Here is a 19,066-nt window from a genome sequence, read left to right as displayed (position 1 = left end):
AGTAATACTGTGCAGCTGTATACACATACTGAATAAGTACAGATACTGGAAGTGACATCATGTACAGATCAGGAGAAGTAATACTGTGCAGCTGTATACACATACACAATAAGTACAGATACTGGAAGTGACATCATGTACAGATCAGGAGAAGTAATACTGTGCAGCTGTATCTGTATACACATACTGAAAAGTACAGATACTGGAAGTGACATCATGTACAGATCAGGAGAAGTAATACTGTGCAGCTGTATACACATACTGAATAAGTACAGATACTGGAAGTGACATCATGTACAGATCAGGAGAAGTAGTACTGTGCAGCTGTATACACATACACAATAAGTACAAATACTGGAAGTGACATCATGTACAGATCAGGAGAAGTAATACTGTGCAGCTGTATACACATACACAATAAGTACAGATACTGGAAGTGACATCATGTACAGATCAGGAGAAGTAATACTGTGTATCTGTATACACATACACAATAAGTACAGATACTGGAAGTGACATCATGTACAGATCATGAGAAGTAATACTGTGCAGCTGTATACACATACACAATGAGTACAGATACTGGAAGTGACATCATGTACAAATCAGGAGAAGTAGTACTGTGCAGCTGTATACACATACACAATAAGTACAGATACTGGAAATGACATCATGTACAGATCATGAGAAGTAATACTGTGCAGCTGTATATACATACTGGTTAAGTACAGATACTGGAAATGACATCATGTACAGATCATGAGAAGTAGTACTGTGCAGTTGTATATACATACTGGTTAAGTACAGATATTGGAAGTGACATCATGTACAGATCAGGAGAAGTAGTACTGTGCAGCTCTGTATAAAATAAGTACAGATACTGGAAATGACATCACAGCCCCATACACACCTGCAGACTGTTAGCTCTACAGACAAACCCCCCTCACATAAGTCAGACTAGTAACACAGGTGTGTCGTTACCCTGCCAGGCCGCGCTGTGCCTCAGAACATCATACACACAAACCAGCAGGTGGGCTGCCACTCCCCGGACACAGTCCTCACAGGTATGAGACCTGGGCCGCCTCCTCCCTATGTCACTAGCCTTTACTGAGGGCCGCGATGGCTGACACCAGGACACGCAGGCCTATCACAGATCTATTTCCCAATGTTACCTCTCCATACTGGAAGAGCGCAATCAGAGCGCTGTACTAGCTGGCCGGAGTAGACGTAACTCCGCTCACACGCCACTGCAGCCGGTCCCTCAGCAGGAATGTTCCCAGCCAGGGCGGGATCCTCCTAATGCGTCTCTGAAGGAGAGTTCGGGTCCAAATCCGAGAGGTCTCCAGCGCCCCACGTAGACAGCAGTCATGGTAAGAGAGGCCCTGCATGGTAATGTAATGCAGCGGCACTGAAGGGGCTAATAGCCGTGTGGCAGAAGATGAGGGGGTAGCACAGTGCTGTGCATTGCTGGCAGGAGAGATACAGAGATGCTGCCTCCCCATCCAGCCTGCACCATGTGAATGAGTCCACGGAGGGAGGACAGTGTCCAGGTGAGTCCTACCCTCATCTATAAGCAGGATGGGCAGATAACACCACGGAGGGAGGACAGTGTCCAGGTGAGTCCTACCCTCATCTATAAGCAGGATGGACAGATAACACCACGGAGGGAGGACAGTGTCCAGGTGAGTCCTACCCTCATCAATAAGCAGGATGGGCAGATAACACCACGGAGGGAGGACAGTGTCCAGGTGAGTCCTACCCTCATCTATAAGCAGGATGGACAGATAACACCACGGAGGGAGGACAGTGTCCAGCTGAGTCCTACCCTCATCTATAAGCAGGATGGGCAGATAACACCACGGAGAGAGGACAGTGTCCAGGAGAGTCCTACCCTCATCTATAAGCAGGATGGACAGATAACACCACGGAGGGAGGATAGTGTCCAGGTGAGTCCTACCCTCATCTATAAGCAGGATGGGCAGATAACACCACGGAGGGAGGACAGTGTCCAGCTGAGTCCTACCCTCATCTATAAGCAGGATGGGCAGATAACACCACGGAGAGAGGACAGTGTCCAGGAGAGTCCTACCCTCATCTATAAGCAGGATGGGCAGATAACACCACGGAGAGAGGACAGTGTCCAGGAGAGTCCTACCCTCATCTATAAGCAGGATGGACAGATAACACCACGGAGGGAGGATAGTGTCCAGGTGAGTCCTACCCTCATCTATAAGCAGGATGGGCAGATAACACCACGGAGGGAGGACAGTGTCCAGGTGAGTCCTACCCTCATCTATAAGCAGGATGGACAGATAACACCACGGAGGGAGGATAGTGTCCAGGTGAGTCCTACCCTCATCTATAAGCAGGATGGGCAGATAACACCACGGAGGGAGGACAGTGTCCAGGTGAGTCCTGCCCTCATCTATAAGCAGGATGGACAGATAACACCACGGAGGGAGGACAGTGTCCAGGTGAGTCCTACCCTCATCTATAAGCAGGATGGACAGATAACACCACGGAGGGAGAACAGTGTCCAGGTGAGTCCTGCCCTCATCTATAAGCAGGATGGGCAGATAACACCACGGAGGTAGGACAGTGTCCAGGTGAGTCCTGCCCTCATCTATAAGCAGGATGGACAGATAACACCACGGAGGGAGAACAGTGTCCAGGTGAGTCCTGCCCTCATCTATAAGCAGGATGGGCAGATAACACCACGGAGGTAGGACAGTGTCCAGGTGAGTCCTGCCCTCATCTATAAGCAGGATGGGCAGATAACACCACGGAGGAAGGACAGTGTCCAGGTGACTCCTACCCTCATCTATAAGCAGGATGGGCAGATAACACCACGGAGGGAGGACAGTGTCTAGGTGAGTCCTGCCATTATCTATAAGCAGGATGGGCAGACATCACCACGGAGAGAGTATAGTGTCCAGGTGAGTCCTGCCCTCATCTATAAGCAGGATGGACAGATAACACCACGGAGGGAGGACAGTGTCCAGGTGAGTCCTGCCCTCATCTATAAGCAGGATGGGCAGATAACACCACGGAAGGAGGACAGTGTCCAGGTGAGTCCTACCCACATCTATAAGCAGGATGGACAGATAATACCATGGAGAGAGGAGAGAGGACAGTGTCCAGGTGAGTCCTACCCTCATCTATAAGCAGGATGGGCAGATAACACCACGGAGGGAGGACAGTGTCCAGGTGAGTCCTGCCATCATCTATAAGCAGGATGGGCAGACATCACCACGGAGAGAGGACAGTGTCCAGGTGAGTCCTGCCCTCATCTATAAGCAGGATGGACAGATAACACCACGGAGGGAGGACAGTGTCCAGGTGAGTCCTGCCCTCATCTATAAGCAGGATGGGCAGATAACACCACGGAAGGAGGACAGTGTCCAGGTGAGTCCTACCCACATCTATAAGCAGGATGGACAGATAATACCATGGAGAGAGGAGAGAGGACAGTGTCCAGGTGAGTCCTACCCTCATCTATAAGCAGGATGGACAGATAACACCACGGAGGGAGGACAGTGTCCAGGTGAGTCCTGCCCTTATCTATAAGCAGAATGGGCAGATAACACCACGGAGGGAGGACAGTGTCCAGGTGAGTCCTGCCCTCATCTATAAGCAGGATGGACAGATAACACCACGGAGAGAGGACAGTGTCCAGGTGAGTCCAGCCCTCATCATAAGCAGGATGGGCAGATAATACCACGGAAGGAGGACAGTGTCCAGGTGAGTCCTGCCCTCATCTATAAGCAGGATGGGCAGATAACACCACGGAAGGAGGACAGTGTCCAGGTGACTCCTGCCCTCATCTATAAGCAGGATGGACAGATAACACCACGGAGGGAGGACAGTGTTCAGGTGAGTCCTGCCCTCATCTATAAGCAGGATGGACAGATAACACCACAGAGAGAGGACAGTGTCCAGGTGAGTCCTACCCTCATCTATAAGCAGGATGGGCAGATAACACCACGGAGAGAGGACAGTGTCCAGGTGAGTCCAGCCCTCATCATAAGCAGGATGGGCAGATAATACCACGGAAGGAGGACAGTGTCCAGGTGAGTCCTGCCCTCATCTATAAGCAGGATGGACAGATAACACCACGGAGGGAGGACAGTGTCCAGGTGAGTCCTGCCCTCATCTATAAGCAGGATGGACAGATAACACCACAGAGAGAGGACAGTGTCCAGGTGAGTCCTACCCTCATCTATAAGCAGGATGGGCAGATAACACCACGGAGAGAGGACAGTGTCCAGGTGAGTCCTGCCCTCATCTATAAGCAGGATGGGCAGATAACACTACAGTGGGGAGGACAGTGTCCAGGTGAGTCCTGCCCTCATCTATAAGCAGGATGGGCAGATAACACCACGGAGGTAGGACAATGTCCAGGTGAGTCCTGCCCTCATCTATAAGCAGGATGGGCAGATAACACCACTAAGGGAGGACAGTGTCCAGGTGAGTCCTACCCTCATCTATAAGCAGGATGGACAGATAACACCACGGAGGGAGGACAGTGTCCAGGTGAGTCCTACCCTCATCTATAAGCAGGATGGGCAGATAACACCACTAAGGGAGGACAGTGTCCAGGTGAGTCCTGCAATCATCTATAAGCAGGATGGGCAGATATCACCACGGAGAGAGGACAGTGTCCAGGTGAGTCCTGCCCTCATCTATAAGCAGGATGGGCAGATAACACCACGGAGGGAGGACAGTGTCCAGGTGAGTCCTGCCCTCATCTATAAGCAGGATGGACAGATAACACCATGGAGAGAGGAGAGAGGACAGTGTCCGGGTGAGTCCTAACCTCATCTATAAGCAGGATGGGCAGATAACACCACGGAGGGAGGACAGTGTCCAGGTGAGTCCTACCCTCATCTATAAGCAGGATGGGCAGATAACACCACGGAAGGAGGACAGTGTCCAGGTGAGTCCTGCCATCATCTATAAGCAGGATGGGCAGATATCACCACGGAGAGAGGACAGTGTCCAGGTGAGTCCTGCCCTCATCATAAGCAGGATGGGCAGATAACACCACGGAGGGAGGACAGTGTCCAGGTGAGTCCTGCCCTCATCATAAGCAGGATGGGCAGATAAGACCACGGAGGGAGGACAGTGTCCAGTTGAGTCCTGCCCTCATCTATAAGCAGGATGGACAGATAACACCATGGAGAGAGGAGAGAGGACAGTGTCCAGGTGAGTCCTAACCTCATCTATAAGCAGGATGGGCAGATAACACCACGGAGGGAGGACAGTGTCCAGGTGAGTCCTACCCTCATCTATAAGCAGGATGGGCAGATAACACCACGGAAGGAGGACAGTGTCCAGGTGAGTCCTGCCCTCATCTATAAGCAGGATGGACAGATAACACCACGGAGGGAGGACAGTGTCCAGGTGAGTCCTGCCCTCATCTATAAGCAGGATGGACAGATAACACCACGGAGGGAGGACAGTGTCCAGGTGAGTCCTGCCCTCAACTATAAGCAGGATGGACAGATAACACCACGGAGGGAGGACAGTGTCCAGGTGAGTCCTGCCCTCATCTATAAGCAGGATGGGCAGATATCACCACGGAGGGAGGACAGTGTCCAGGTGAGTCCTGCCCTCATCATAAGCAGGATGGGCAGATAACACCACGGAGGGAGGACAGTGTCCAGGTGAGTCCTGCCCTCATCATAAGCAGGATGGGCAGAATTGACCACAGAGGGAGGACAGTGTCCAGGTGAGTCCTGCCCTCATCTATAAGCAGGATGGACAGATAACACCACGGAAGGAGGACAGTGTCCAGGTGAGTCCTACCCTCATCTATAAGCAGGAAGGACAGATAATACCATGGAGAGAGGACAGTGTCCAGGTGAGTCCTACCCTCATCTATAAGCAGGATGGGCAGATAACACCACGGAGGGAGGACAGTGTCCAGGTGAGTCCTACCCTCATCTATAAGCAGGATGGGCAGATAACACCACGGAGGGAGGACAGTGTCCAGGTGAGTCCTGCCCTCATCTATAAGCAGGATGGACAGATAACACCACGGAGGGAGGACAGTGTCCAGGTGAGTCCTGCCCTCATCTATAAGCAGGATGGGCAGATAACACCACGGAGGGAGGACAGTGTCCAGGTGAGTCCTACCCTCATCTATAAGCAGGATGGGCAGATAACACCACGGAGGGAGTTACCGGAATTCTGGAAAGATGTCTGTGTACACACGTGTGTGGCTGCATCGTCCCCGCACGCTTCCAGTACATGTACACTGTCCGTAGGCACACGGGTGTGTATGTATATACATGTGTGTAGCTGCACACTTCCATTACAGGTACACGCGTGTCTGGGTATATATGTGTGTTTCGAAGTAATTTTATAAAAAATTAAAAAAATTCAGTGTTTAGTTTGTGGACTGTGACATACTACCTGTCCTGAGTTACCACCCTGTCCTGCAGAGCTCACACTCTACACTCACCTACCTGTGCCGACTTACCACCCTGTCCTGCAGAGCTCACACTCACCTACGTGTGCCGACTTACCACCCTGTCTTGCAGAGCTCACACTCTACACTCACCTGCCTGTGCCGACTTACCACCCTGTACTGCAGAGCTCACACTTTACACTCACCTGCCTGTGCCGACTTGCCACCCTGTCCTGCAGAGCTCACACTTTACACTCACCTACATGTGCCGACTTACCACCCTGTCCTGCAGAGCTCACACTCTACACTCACCTACATGTGCCCACTTATCATCCTGTCCTGTAGAGCTCACACTCCACAATCACACTAACCTACCTCTGCCCACTTACCACCCTACTCACTGGATTAAAGTGCACGGTGGCAGCACCATGTCAGTAACACAAGCTGATGAGTGACGGAGCAGCGACTACTGGTCAGTGACCGGACTATAGATTATATGTGACCTGAATACTAATTCACAGGCCGCTCAGGAGCCGTATCAATGTATAGTGCCCCGGCTAATCCCCTTATTATCCCACAGCAGCTGTGAGCTCTACTGGGGGAGACCGTGTGAGACACGCCTAGCACTGCTTCCACCCCGTCACGTCCCCTGCACCCTATGTATGCACGGCCCGGAGACAGAAGAGAGATGATAGAGAAAACATTTTCACTAGTATCATGGGGTGTACTTAATACATAATACAGATAAGATGTCAGAATGTTATATAGAGAGCTCCATAACCCAAACACTCGACAGAGATCACTGAAGATTTCTGGAGAGTCCAGTAACACTGCACCGAGGTCTGGAGAGTCCAGTAACACTGCAGCGAGCTCTGGAGAGTCCAGTAACCCTGCAGCGAGCTCTGGAGAGTCCAGTAACCCTGCAGCGAGCTCTGGAGAATCCAGTAACCCTGCAGCGAGCTCTGGAGAGTCCTATAACCCTGCAGCAAGCACTGGAGAGTGCTATAACCCTGCAGCGAGCTCTGGAGAGTCCTATAACCCTGCAGTGAGGGATGGAGAGTCCTATAACCCTGCAGTGAGCTCTGGAGAGCCCTATAACCCTGCAGTGAGGAATGGAGAGCCCTATAATCCTGCAGTGAGGAATGGAGAGCCCTATAACCCTACAGTGAGGAATGGAGAGCCCTATAACCCTGCAGTGAGGAATGGAGAGCCCTATAACCCTGCAGTGAGGAATGGAGAGCCCTATAACCCTGCAGTGAGCTCTGGAGAGTCCTATAACCCTGCAGTGAGGAATGGAGAGCCCTATAACCCTGCAGTGAGCTCTGGAGAGCCCTATAACCCTGCAGTGAGCTCTGGAGAGCCCTATAACCCTGCAGTGAGCTCTGAAGAGCCCTATAACCCTGCAGTGTGCTCTGGGGAGCCCTATAACCCTGCAGTGAGCTCTGGAGAGTCCTATAACCCTGCAGTGAGGAATGGAGAGTCCTATAACCCTGCAGTGAGGAATGGAGAGCCCTATAACCCTGCAGTGAGGAATGGAGAGCCCTATAACCCTGCAGTGAGGAATGGAGAGCCCTATAACCCTGCAGTGAGCCCTGGAGAGTCCTATAACCCTGCAGTGAGCTCTGGAGAGTCCTATAACCCTGCAGTGAGGAATGGAGAGCCCTATAACCCTGCAGTGAGCTCTGGAGAGCCCTATAACCCTGCAGTGAGCTCTGAAGAGCCCTATAACCCGGCAGTGTGCTCTGGAGAGCCCTATAACCCCGCAGTAAGCTCTGGAGAGTCATATAACCCTGCAGTGAGGAATAGAGAGTCCTAAAACCCTGCAGTGAGGAATGGAGAGCCCTATAACCCTGCAGTGAGGAATGGAGAGCCCTATAACCCTGCAGTGAGGAATGGAGAGCCCTATAACCCTGCAGTGAGGAATGGAGAGCCCTATAACCCTGCAGTGAGCTCTGGAGAGTCCTTTAACCCTGCAGTGAGGAATGGAGAGCCCTATAACCCTGCAGTGTGCTCTGGAGAGTCCTATAACCCTGCAGTGAGGAATGGAGAGTCCTATAACCCTGCAGTGAGGAATGGAGAGCCCTCTAACCCTGCAGTGAGGAATGGAGAGCCCTATAACCCCGCAGTGAGCTCTGGAGAGTCCTATAACCCTGCAGTGAGGAATGGAGAGCCCTATAACCCTGCAGTGAGCTCTGGAGAGCCCTATAACCCTGCAGTGAGCTCTGGAGAGCCCTATAACCCTGCAGTGAGCTCTGGAGAGCCCTATAACCCTGCAGTGAGCTCTGAAGAGCCCTATAACCCTGCAGTGAGCTCTGGAGAGTCCTATAACCCTGCAGTGAGCTCAGGAGGGTCCTATAAACCTGCAGTGAGCTTTGGAGAGTCCTATAACACTGCAAGTGAGCTCTGGGCAGCCCTATAACACTGCAGTGAGCTCTGGAGGGTACTATAGACCTACAGAAGTTATGGAGTGTCTTATAACCAGGCAGCAGGTACTTCAGAGTCCTATAACCCGGAGAGGTCTATCACTCTGGCGCGAGTACTGCAAATTTCCAGAAACCTGGTGAGAGCTGGAGATAGATATAAGCTAGGGAGCCAGATCTGGAGTTATATAAACATGTAGTGAGATCTGGAGGGTTCAGTGACTCCTGTGTGATCTCCAGAGAGGTATATAAAATCACAGCCAGCTCTGCTGAGGTACAGAATATAGAAAAGAGCCATAGAGAGTTACAGTAGCTCCAGGGTAAGAGAGGTCTGGAGAGGTCTACAACCCTTGATTATGCTCCAGAAAGGACTAAGATCAGGACAGACCTAGAACAGCAGATATCCGTGGCCCCGTTCCAGGGCATAACATCGCACATCATGTGACCGGCGGCATATCTCTGCACTACAGATATACTAGTGTGGTGTGAGGCTGCCACAACCACCCCCCTCACCTGAGGACACTCCGCTTTATGTCAGACATACTGCGGGAGCGTTTAGTAATCAACGGAGCAGATGTACTAACCTGGAGAAGTGATAAGCGCAAGGTGATAACGCACCAGCCAGTCATTATGGGTTTGAAAAATGACAGTGATGAGCTGATTGGCTGCTGCGTTATCACCTTCCACTTATCACTTCTCCAGGTTAGTGTTCCTGTCCTCACTGTTTCCAGCTCTCAGGGGGAGGAGCTCTGACCCGGTCTGTGATGTCACAGGCGCTGCAGCCAAGGGGGACCTATGTTATCTGCACAGTGATTCCTCAGATCCCCCCAGGCCAGATCCACTTCTGCCACCACATTGCCTCCAACGCCCATAATGCTTTGCTGTATGTCCTTCACGTATGGCAATTACCCTGACTGTAGCCGCCAGTTCTATATACTTCCCAACATTCCAAGCAAACGGCGCTGCCGGAGCAAAGAGGCCAGGGATGAATCCTCCTACTTACCCCCTACTGCCCTACCCTTACCCAGCATCCTTGCCTGCCCAGCCCGTCATCACAGTGTTGCAGGTTGTTCCTGCTAATGTATATGCCGTGTACCATGCGGAACTATAAAATAATTCTAATGATAACGTGATGGTAACGACGCAGAGAAGAGGAAGGAGGACGTCAGAGCTTACGCTCTAACCAGCGGCAGTACCGGCTCAGCTCGGGTGGGAGTCGGTGAAAACGGAAGTGGGTTACCCGGGGTCTTTGGATCTCAGTAACATATAGGGTGGGTGGGGGGTGTTGGGAATATACGTGTAAATATACGTGCCTGCGCCTATTTTAGCCATTTTCTTTTGAGTCAAGAGTCGGCCTGTGGTGTCAGCAGAGCCGCTGCCGTACAAAGTAGGTAAAACGCTTTACGGCGAACTGATCCCAACATACAATACGAGATGACTGCCCCACTCTTTATTATTTTATGTTTATTTACCAGTCCACAGATGCCGATTAATCGGTGATCTCGTGAATGTCGGCACTACTACCGCCACGCCTTACAACCGAACATTGCGTATGGTGGGAGGACACGGGATCAATAAAGGATTCGGCATCCCGTCTTCATCCCCCAAATCACTCTCGATTTCTCGTACAACCCGAGACCTCTCTTTTCCCGCAAGCGTATCGCGGGAGAGGATAATCTTGCGGGAATTATAGGTGCTGCGCTATCCATGTCATCGTTGTCAATCGTGACATTTCCGCGAATAGGATTTCTTTTTCCGAACACTTCACACTTTAGCGAGATCATAAAGTGCGGCGGGTGTCGCGTGTATTCAGTTGGACAAACAAGTCACTGGCAACGGAATTCCCCCCATAGACCCCCTAGCTTGATATCTACCCCCCATACTGCCTCCTGGGTACCATGCCTGATATCTACCTCTCCCCAGACGGATCTCCCTGCGTCTAATATGGCCATCTTCTGGGATGTGTGTTGTGCGCTGTGTATACAGAAGTCACTAATATATTATTATAGCGCTGCAGGGTAAGTGTAGAAATAAAGCAGCCAGTATTCACCCTGCACAGAAACAATATAACCCTCTGTGAACGGACGGTACCGAGAGCCCTCGCCGACTCGCCTCCCGCCCAGTCACAGAATGACGTTAGGTCACACGGGACCTGGCCAATTAGGGGATTCCCGCTTACCGTCAGTAACCGCCTGTTACTGACTCCACCCACTGCACAGTGGGCGGGTACTATGGTGCCACCACCAGACTCCTCCCTGCCGAGGCGTCTGGAACCACGGTCCTGCTCTGTATGCATCGACACGCTATATTACTACCCGTGTGTGGCGTTGACTGATCCCCACTAGTTGCTTGCCCAAGCACGGCACGGTAGTAGGTGGAAGGCGGAGCTTGGAGACGCAGGGTGCACCCTGGACAGACGGAAAACGGAGCTAGGTTTCGCCTAGCCCTGCAGGTCACAAGATGAAGCGATCGTTGCAGAAAATGTTTATTTGCAATAGTTCTAAAGAGAACTCTTCCTTATTGCTAGGGGCAACAGCAATACAGCAAGATGTTACAGCAGAATGAGAATGGTATAATACACCTCTACACAGGGCAGCAGCCCTCCTTTTATCCTACTCCTATACACATCCCACAGGGGGTAAGTCCGCCCGAGTCTTTCCCATCCAATCAGGATATCTTACAAAATATAAATAAATAAATCACATTAAAAGGGTATAACTGCACAAAGCAATTTCCTCCTTCCTGTCACACACAATGGGGTAATTCAGATCTGGTCGCTGGGCTGCATTTTTTGCTTCCCTGCGATCAGGTAGTCGCCGCCTACAGGTGGAGGGGGAAATTGCTGTGCAGCTGTGCAATCGCATGTGCAGGAGAGCTACACAAATAGTAGTTTGTGCAGACTCTGCACATCCCAGGACTTACTCAGCCGCTGCGATGATCGGGTCCGGAGCGGACGTCACGAATCCTCCCACAAAACGCCGGGTCCCTCCTGCGTTTTTACGGACACTCCCTAGAAACGGTCAGTTGCCACCCACAAACTCCCTCTACCTGTCAATCTTCTTGCGATCGCCGGTGCGATCGGATTTTTCGCACCATACTGTTGCTGCCCAGTGCTACGGACCGTCGCGCCTGCGCATTGCGGTACATACGCATGCGCAGTTCAGACCTGATCGCCCGCTGTGCAGAAACGCACAGCAGCAATCAGGTCTGAATTAGCCCCAAAGTTTGGTGTTCTTTAACCTGCTTCCTTTACCACCTGGCAGGTTACAATTTGCATTTAATACATTTATCACATAGCTTCAATATACGGTTTGTATTTGATTTCTCCAACAAATGTTCTTCATCCCTTTCCTGCATATACCATTCAGGATTCATATATCAATCAAACCAGCCATATAAATAAATACAGGTTTCCATACCCATACCAATCCCCATACCACTTTACATATAGACTAAGGAAACCCCCCATGATTAACATCTTCCCCTGAGGACCTCACACCCAGCCTTTACCTGCTGCGCACTGCCCAACCTCATTCACCCGACCTGATAGGAGAGGGCAATTAGCATCCCACTTCCTAGTCACAGAAGATAGGGGATGCTTATTCTGTCATAGATAGTAAGTGCATTTTTCCCTTATAAAATACAGGTGAGCACATCTTAACTATACATACATTTACACACGCAATCCTACAATTGTGCACACAGCACTACATAGGACATGTTAAAACATATTTAAAAATTGGCGCCAAGCACCCATTGCCTCTGTAAAATGGCGCCAGGCAGGGAGGGTTTACCCCTTCAGCGCCGCCATTAACCATGTGGCCGACGGGGTCTCCGGCCACACCCACCAATCTAACTCTCTCTGCACATGTTACATGTGCCCCACCTGCAGTGCTCATGGCTTTGCCCATTAGTGTGCTTTTTTGGTTTGCTAACAGCTCTGAATAACCCCCTAAGAGAGGGAAAGCACATGAGGAGAGAGGGCCCTGCTCGTGAGAGCTTACATTCGCAAGGGGAGGGGCAGATAGACAGAGTGACACAGATGGGGTACCTGCACATTGCATGTAACATGTATAGCACACATGATGGAACACAGGTACCTACCGATGTGTCCACTTACATCTAGTCTCCATGCATGTTAACAGCCCTTCTAGTCCTGCCATGTTGTGGCGTGACTTGGGAGCGCTGAGGGTCTCTGCTCCATTAAAATGCGTCTTATTCGCAAAACAGTGAGAATAGGATATACAAGCCTATGCTGATTAAAATGACATGTGGCATGCCTATATTCTGTGTGTGACTGCGGCTGTATCTGCATATGTAATGCTACATTACAGTGTCAGTAATAGAATATGCTGCATGTGTATATACTGTGTGTAACTGCGGCTGTATCTGCATATGTAATGCTACATTACAGTGTCAGTAATAGAATATGCTGCATGTGTATATACTGTGTGTAACTGCGGCTGTATCTGCATATGTAATGCTACATTACAGTGTCAGTAATAGGATATGCTGCTTGTGTATATACTGTGTGTGACTGCGGCTGTATCTGCATACATAATGCTACGTTACAGTGTCAGTAATAGGATATGCTGCATGTGTATATACTGTATGTGACTGCGGCTGAATCTGCATATGTAATGCTACATTACAGTGTCAGTAATAGGATATGCGGCATACCTATACTCTGTCTGAGACAGCAGCTGTAAATGCATACGTAATGGGACATTACAGTGTTTGCTAGGAAACAGCCACTGACACTGTAACGTAGCATTACATATGCAGATACAGCAACAGTCACACACAGTATAAACACGTGCAGCATATCCTGTTACTGACATTGTAATGTAGCATTACATATGCAGATACAGCAGCAGCTACACACAGTATATACACATGCAGCATATTCTATTACTGACACTGTAACATAGCATTACATATACAGATACAGCCGCTGTCACACACAGTATATACACATGCAGCATATCTTATTACTGACACTGTAACGCAGCATTACATATGCAGATACAGCCGCAGTCACACAGTATATACACATGCAGCATATCCTATTACTGACAGTGTAACGCAGCATTACATATGCAGATATAGCCGCAGACACACACAGAATATACACATGCCACATATCCTATTACTGACACTGTAACACAGCATTACGCATGCAGATACAGCCGCAGTCACACATAGAATATACTCACATGCTACATGGAATTTTAATAAGCAAAAGCTTGTTCATCCCATTCACATTGTTTTGTGAATAAGAAACGTTTTTGACAAAATAAAAAAGACGCCTGACGCTAATGGAGTTTAACAGGACTTTCAGCTCACGCACACCGGCCATCTCCCGCTGCGTTGTGTATTAAGGCAAGATGTATGAGAACACATCTGCACTAGGTCTACACTTTTGTCTGCCCCTGGTACCATCACCTGATATCTATCCCTCCCCTACCCCACCCTTATTAATACCCCCTGTACTGTACCTGCCTCCCCATCACCATTCCCTGGCATCTATCCCTCCCCTACCCCACCCTTATTAATACCCCCTGTACTGTACCTGCCTCCCCATCACCATTCCCTGGAATCTATCCCTCCCCTACCCCACCCATATAAATACCCCCTGTACTGTACCTGCCTCCCCATCACCATTCCCTGGAATCTATCCCTCCCCTACCCCACCCTTATTAATACCCCCTGTACTGTACCTGCCTCCCCATCACCATTCCCTGGAATCTATCCCTCCCCTACCCCACCCTTATTAATACCCCCTGTACTGTACCTGCCTCCCCATCACCATTCCCTGGAATCTATCCCTCCCCTACCCCACCCTTATTAATACCCCCTGTACTGTACCTGCCTCCCCATCACCATTCCCTGGAATCTATCCCTCCCATACCCCACCCTTATTAATACCCCCTGTACTGTACCTGCCTCCCCATCACCATTCCCTGGAATCTATCCCTCCCATACCCCACCCTTATTAATACCCCCTGTACTGTACCTGCCTCCCCATCACCATTCCCTGGCATCTATCCCTCCCATACCCCACCCATATAAATACCCCCTGTACTGTACCTGCCTCCCCATCACCATTCCCTGGCATCTATCCCTCCCATACCCCACCCATATAAATACCCCCACCCTCCTCTGAACTCTGAAATGCCCCACGCACCCTAATAAAAACTCTCACCTGGTAGCTCTCCCTCTCCCCTCACCATCTACATAACACATCAGTTCCTGTCACTGTACAGAACACATACACCCCCCCCCAGGCAGGTAATGTGGGCAGCTATGAGATGCCACAGCACCCAGGAGGCGGGCACAGCTCCCTTCACCAGACAGCAGAGTGTAGCCAGGACCTGCAGACGACCAAATGCGACACAGGAACACTGCCAAAACGCTTTATTAAACAGGAGGAGAGTGGTGGAGGGGCGAGGGGTGCAGAGAGGAGGGGGTGAGGGGTGCAGGAGGAGGGGGTGAGGGGTGCAGAGAGGAGGGGGTGAGGGGTGCAGGAGGAGGGGGTGAGGGGTGCAGGAGGAGGGGGTGAGGGGTGCAGAGAGGAGGGGGTGAGGGGTGCAGGAGGAGGGGGTGAGGGGTGCAGAGAGGAGGGGGTGAGGGGTGCAGAGAGGAGGGGGTGAGGGGTGCAGGAGGAGGGGGTGAGGGGTGCAGGAGGAGGGGGTGAGGGGTGCAGAGAGGAGGGGGTGAGGGGTGCAGGAGGAGGGGGTGAGGGGTGCAGGAGGAGGGGGTGAGGGGTGCAGAGAGGAGGGGGTGAGGGGTGCAGAGAGGAGGGGGTGAGGGGTGCAGGAGGAGGGGGTGAGGGGTGCAGGAGGAGGGGGTGAGGGGTGCAGAGAGGAGGGGGCGAGGGGTGCAGAGAGGAGGGGGTGAGGGGTGCAGAGAGGAGGGGGTGAGGGGTGCAGAGAGGAGGGGGTGAGGGGTGCAGAGAGGAGGGGGTGAGGGGTGCAGAGAGGAGGGGGTGAGGGGTGCAGAGAGGAGGGGGTGAGGGGTGCAGAGAGGAGGGGGCGAGGGGTGCAGGAGGAGGGGGTGAGGGGTGCAGAGAGGAGGGGGTGAGGGGTGCAGGAGGAGGGGGTGAGGGGTGCAGGAGGAGGGGGTGAGGGGTGCAGGAGGAGGGGGTGAGGGGTGCAGGAGGAGGGGGCGAGGGGTGCAGAGAGGAGGGGGTGAGGGGTGCAGGAGGAGGGGGCGAGGGGTGCAGAGAGGAGGGGGCACTACAGCTGGTGTGATTTTCTTTTATAGCGACTCTGGTGCAGGAGATTTGTTTGCAGCTGTTACACGTCCCCCATGTACCTCACCCCCATATATCCCGTCACTTACATAATACGTGTACCTCACCCCCATACATCCCACCCTCACTTACATAATACGTGTACCTCACCCCCATACATCCCACCCTCACTTACATAATACGTGTACCTCACCCCCATACATCCCACCCTCACTTACATAATACGTGTACCTCACCCCCATATATCCCGTCACTTACATAATACGTGTACCTCACCCCCATATATCCCACCCTCACTTACATAATACGTGTACCTCACCCCCGTACATCCCACCATCACTTACATAATACGTGTACCTCACCCCCATATATCCCACCCTCACTTACATAATACGTGTACCTCACCCCCATACATCCCACCCTCACTTACATAATACGTGTACCTCACCCCCATATATCCCGTCACTTACATAATACGTGTACCTCACCCCCATATATCCCACCCTCACTTACATAATACGTGTACCTCACCCCCGTACATCCCACCATCACTTATATAATACGTGTACCTCACCCCCATATATCCCACCCTCACTTACATAATACGTGTACTACACCCCCATATATCCCGTCACTTACATAATACGTGTACCTCACCCCCATATATCCCACCCTCACTTACATAATACGTGTACCTCACCCCCATATATCCCGTCACTTACATAATACGTGTACCTCACCCCCATATATCCCACCCTCACTTACATAATACGTGTACCTCACCCCCATATATCCCGTCACTTACATAATACGTGTACCTCACCCCCATATATCCCACCCTCACTTACATAATACGTGTACCTCACCCCCATATATCCCGTCACTTACATAATACGTGTACCTCACCCCCATATATCCCACCCTCACTTACATAATACGTGTACCTCACCCCCATATATCCCGTCACTTACATAATACGTGTACCTCACCCCCGTACATCCCACCATCACTTACATAATACGTGTACCTCACCCCCATATATCCCACCCTCACTAACATAATACGTGTACCTCACCCCCATATATCCCAGCCTCACTTACATAATACGTGTACCTCACTCCCATATATCCCACCCTCACTTACATAATACGTGTACCTCACCCCCGTACATCCCACCATCACTTATAAAATACGTGTACCTCACCCCCATATATCCCACCCTCACTTACATAATACGTGTACCTCACCCCCATATATCCCACCCTCACTTACATAATACGTGTACCTCACCCCCGTACATCCCACCATCACTTATATAATACGTGTACCTCACCCCCATATATCCCAGCCTCACTTACATAATACGTGTACCTCACCCCCATGTATCCCAGCCTCACTTACATAATACGTGTACCTCACCCCCATATATCCCACCCTCACTTACATAATACGTGTACCTCACCTACATAATACGTGTACCTCACCCCCATATATCCCGTCACTTACATAATACGTGTACCTCACCCCCATATATCCCACCCTCACTTACATAATACGTGTACCTCACCCCCATATATCCCACCCTCACTTACATAATACGTGTACCTCACCCCCATATATCCCGTCACTTACATAATACGTGTACCTCACCCCCATATATCCCACCCTCACTTACATAATACGTGTACCTCACCCCCATATATCCCGTCACTTACATAATACGTGTACCTCACCCCCGTACATCCCACCATCACTTACATAATACGTGTACCTCACCCCCATATATCCCACCCTCACTTACATAATACGTGTACCTCACCCCCATATATCCCACCCTCACTTACATAATACGTGTACCTCACCCCCATATATCCCGTCACTTACATAATACGTGTACCTCACCCCCATACATCCCACCATCACTTATATAATACGTGTACCTCACCCCCATATATCCCACCCTCACTTACATAATACGTGTACCTCACCCCCGTACATCCCACCATCACTTATATAATACGTGTACCTCACCCCCATATATCCTACCCTCACTTACATAATACGTGTACCTCACCCCCATATATCCCACCCTCACTTACATAATACGTGTACCTCACCCCCATACATCCCACGTCACTTACATAATGTGTACCTCACTCTCGTACATCCGACCGTTACTTACATAATATGTGTACCTCACCCCCGTATATCCCACCCTCACTTACATAATACGTGTACCTCACCCCCATATATCCCACCCTCACTTACATAATACGTGTACCTCACCCCCATATATCCCGTCACTTACATAATACGTGTACCTCACCCCCGTACATCCCACCATCAATTATATAATACGTGTACCTCACCCCCATATATCCCACCCTCACTTACATAATACGTGTACCTCACCCCCGTACATCCCACCATCACTTATATAATACGTGTACCTCACCCCCATATATCCCACCCTCACTTACATAATACGTGTACCTCACCCCCATATGTCCCACCCTCACTTACATAATACGTGTACCTCACCCCCATATATCCCACCCTCACTTACATAATACGTGTACCTCACCCCCATATATCCCAGCCTCACTTACATAATACGTGTACCTCACCCCCATATATCCCACCCTCACTTACATAATACGTGTACTACACCCCCATATATCCCGTCACTTACATAATACGTGTACCTCACCCCCGTACATCCCACCATCACTTATATAATACGTGTACCTCACCCCCATATATCCCACCCTCACTTACATAATACGTGTACCTCACCCCCGTACATCCCACCATCACTTATATAATACGTGTACCTCACCCCCATATATCCCACCCTCACTTACATAATACGTGTACCTCACCCCCATATATCCCACCCTCACTTACATAATACGTGTACCTCACCCCCATATATCCCACCCTCACTTACATAATACGTGTACCTCACCCCCATATATC

The 19,066-nt window shown here is 50.6% G+C and overlaps 1 protein-coding gene across 8 annotated transcripts in view; it reads right to left on the bottom strand.

Moving 5' to 3' along the window:
* Nucleotides 1–19,066, bottom strand: part of LOC134965708 (ephrin type-B receptor 2) — a 393,650-nt gene that overhangs the window by 313,951 nt on the left and 60,633 nt on the right. The window contains exon 1 of one of the 8 annotated variants that reach the window (XM_063942021.1): nt 1,173–1,256. The exons of the other annotated variants lie outside the window; for them this stretch is intronic. The gene's annotated coding sequence lies outside the window, so the exon portion shown is untranslated. Of the gene's footprint in view, nt 1–1,172; nt 1,257–19,066 lie in introns of those variants that run through there. 8 annotated transcript variants of the gene reach the window in all.

This window comes from Pseudophryne corroboree, chromosome 10, assembly GCF_028390025.1.
Source record: "Pseudophryne corroboree isolate aPseCor3 chromosome 10, aPseCor3.hap2, whole genome shotgun sequence".
Taxonomy (NCBI): domain Eukaryota; kingdom Metazoa; phylum Chordata; class Amphibia; order Anura; family Myobatrachidae; genus Pseudophryne; species Pseudophryne corroboree.
This window is presented reverse-complemented; position numbering and strand designations above follow the sequence as displayed.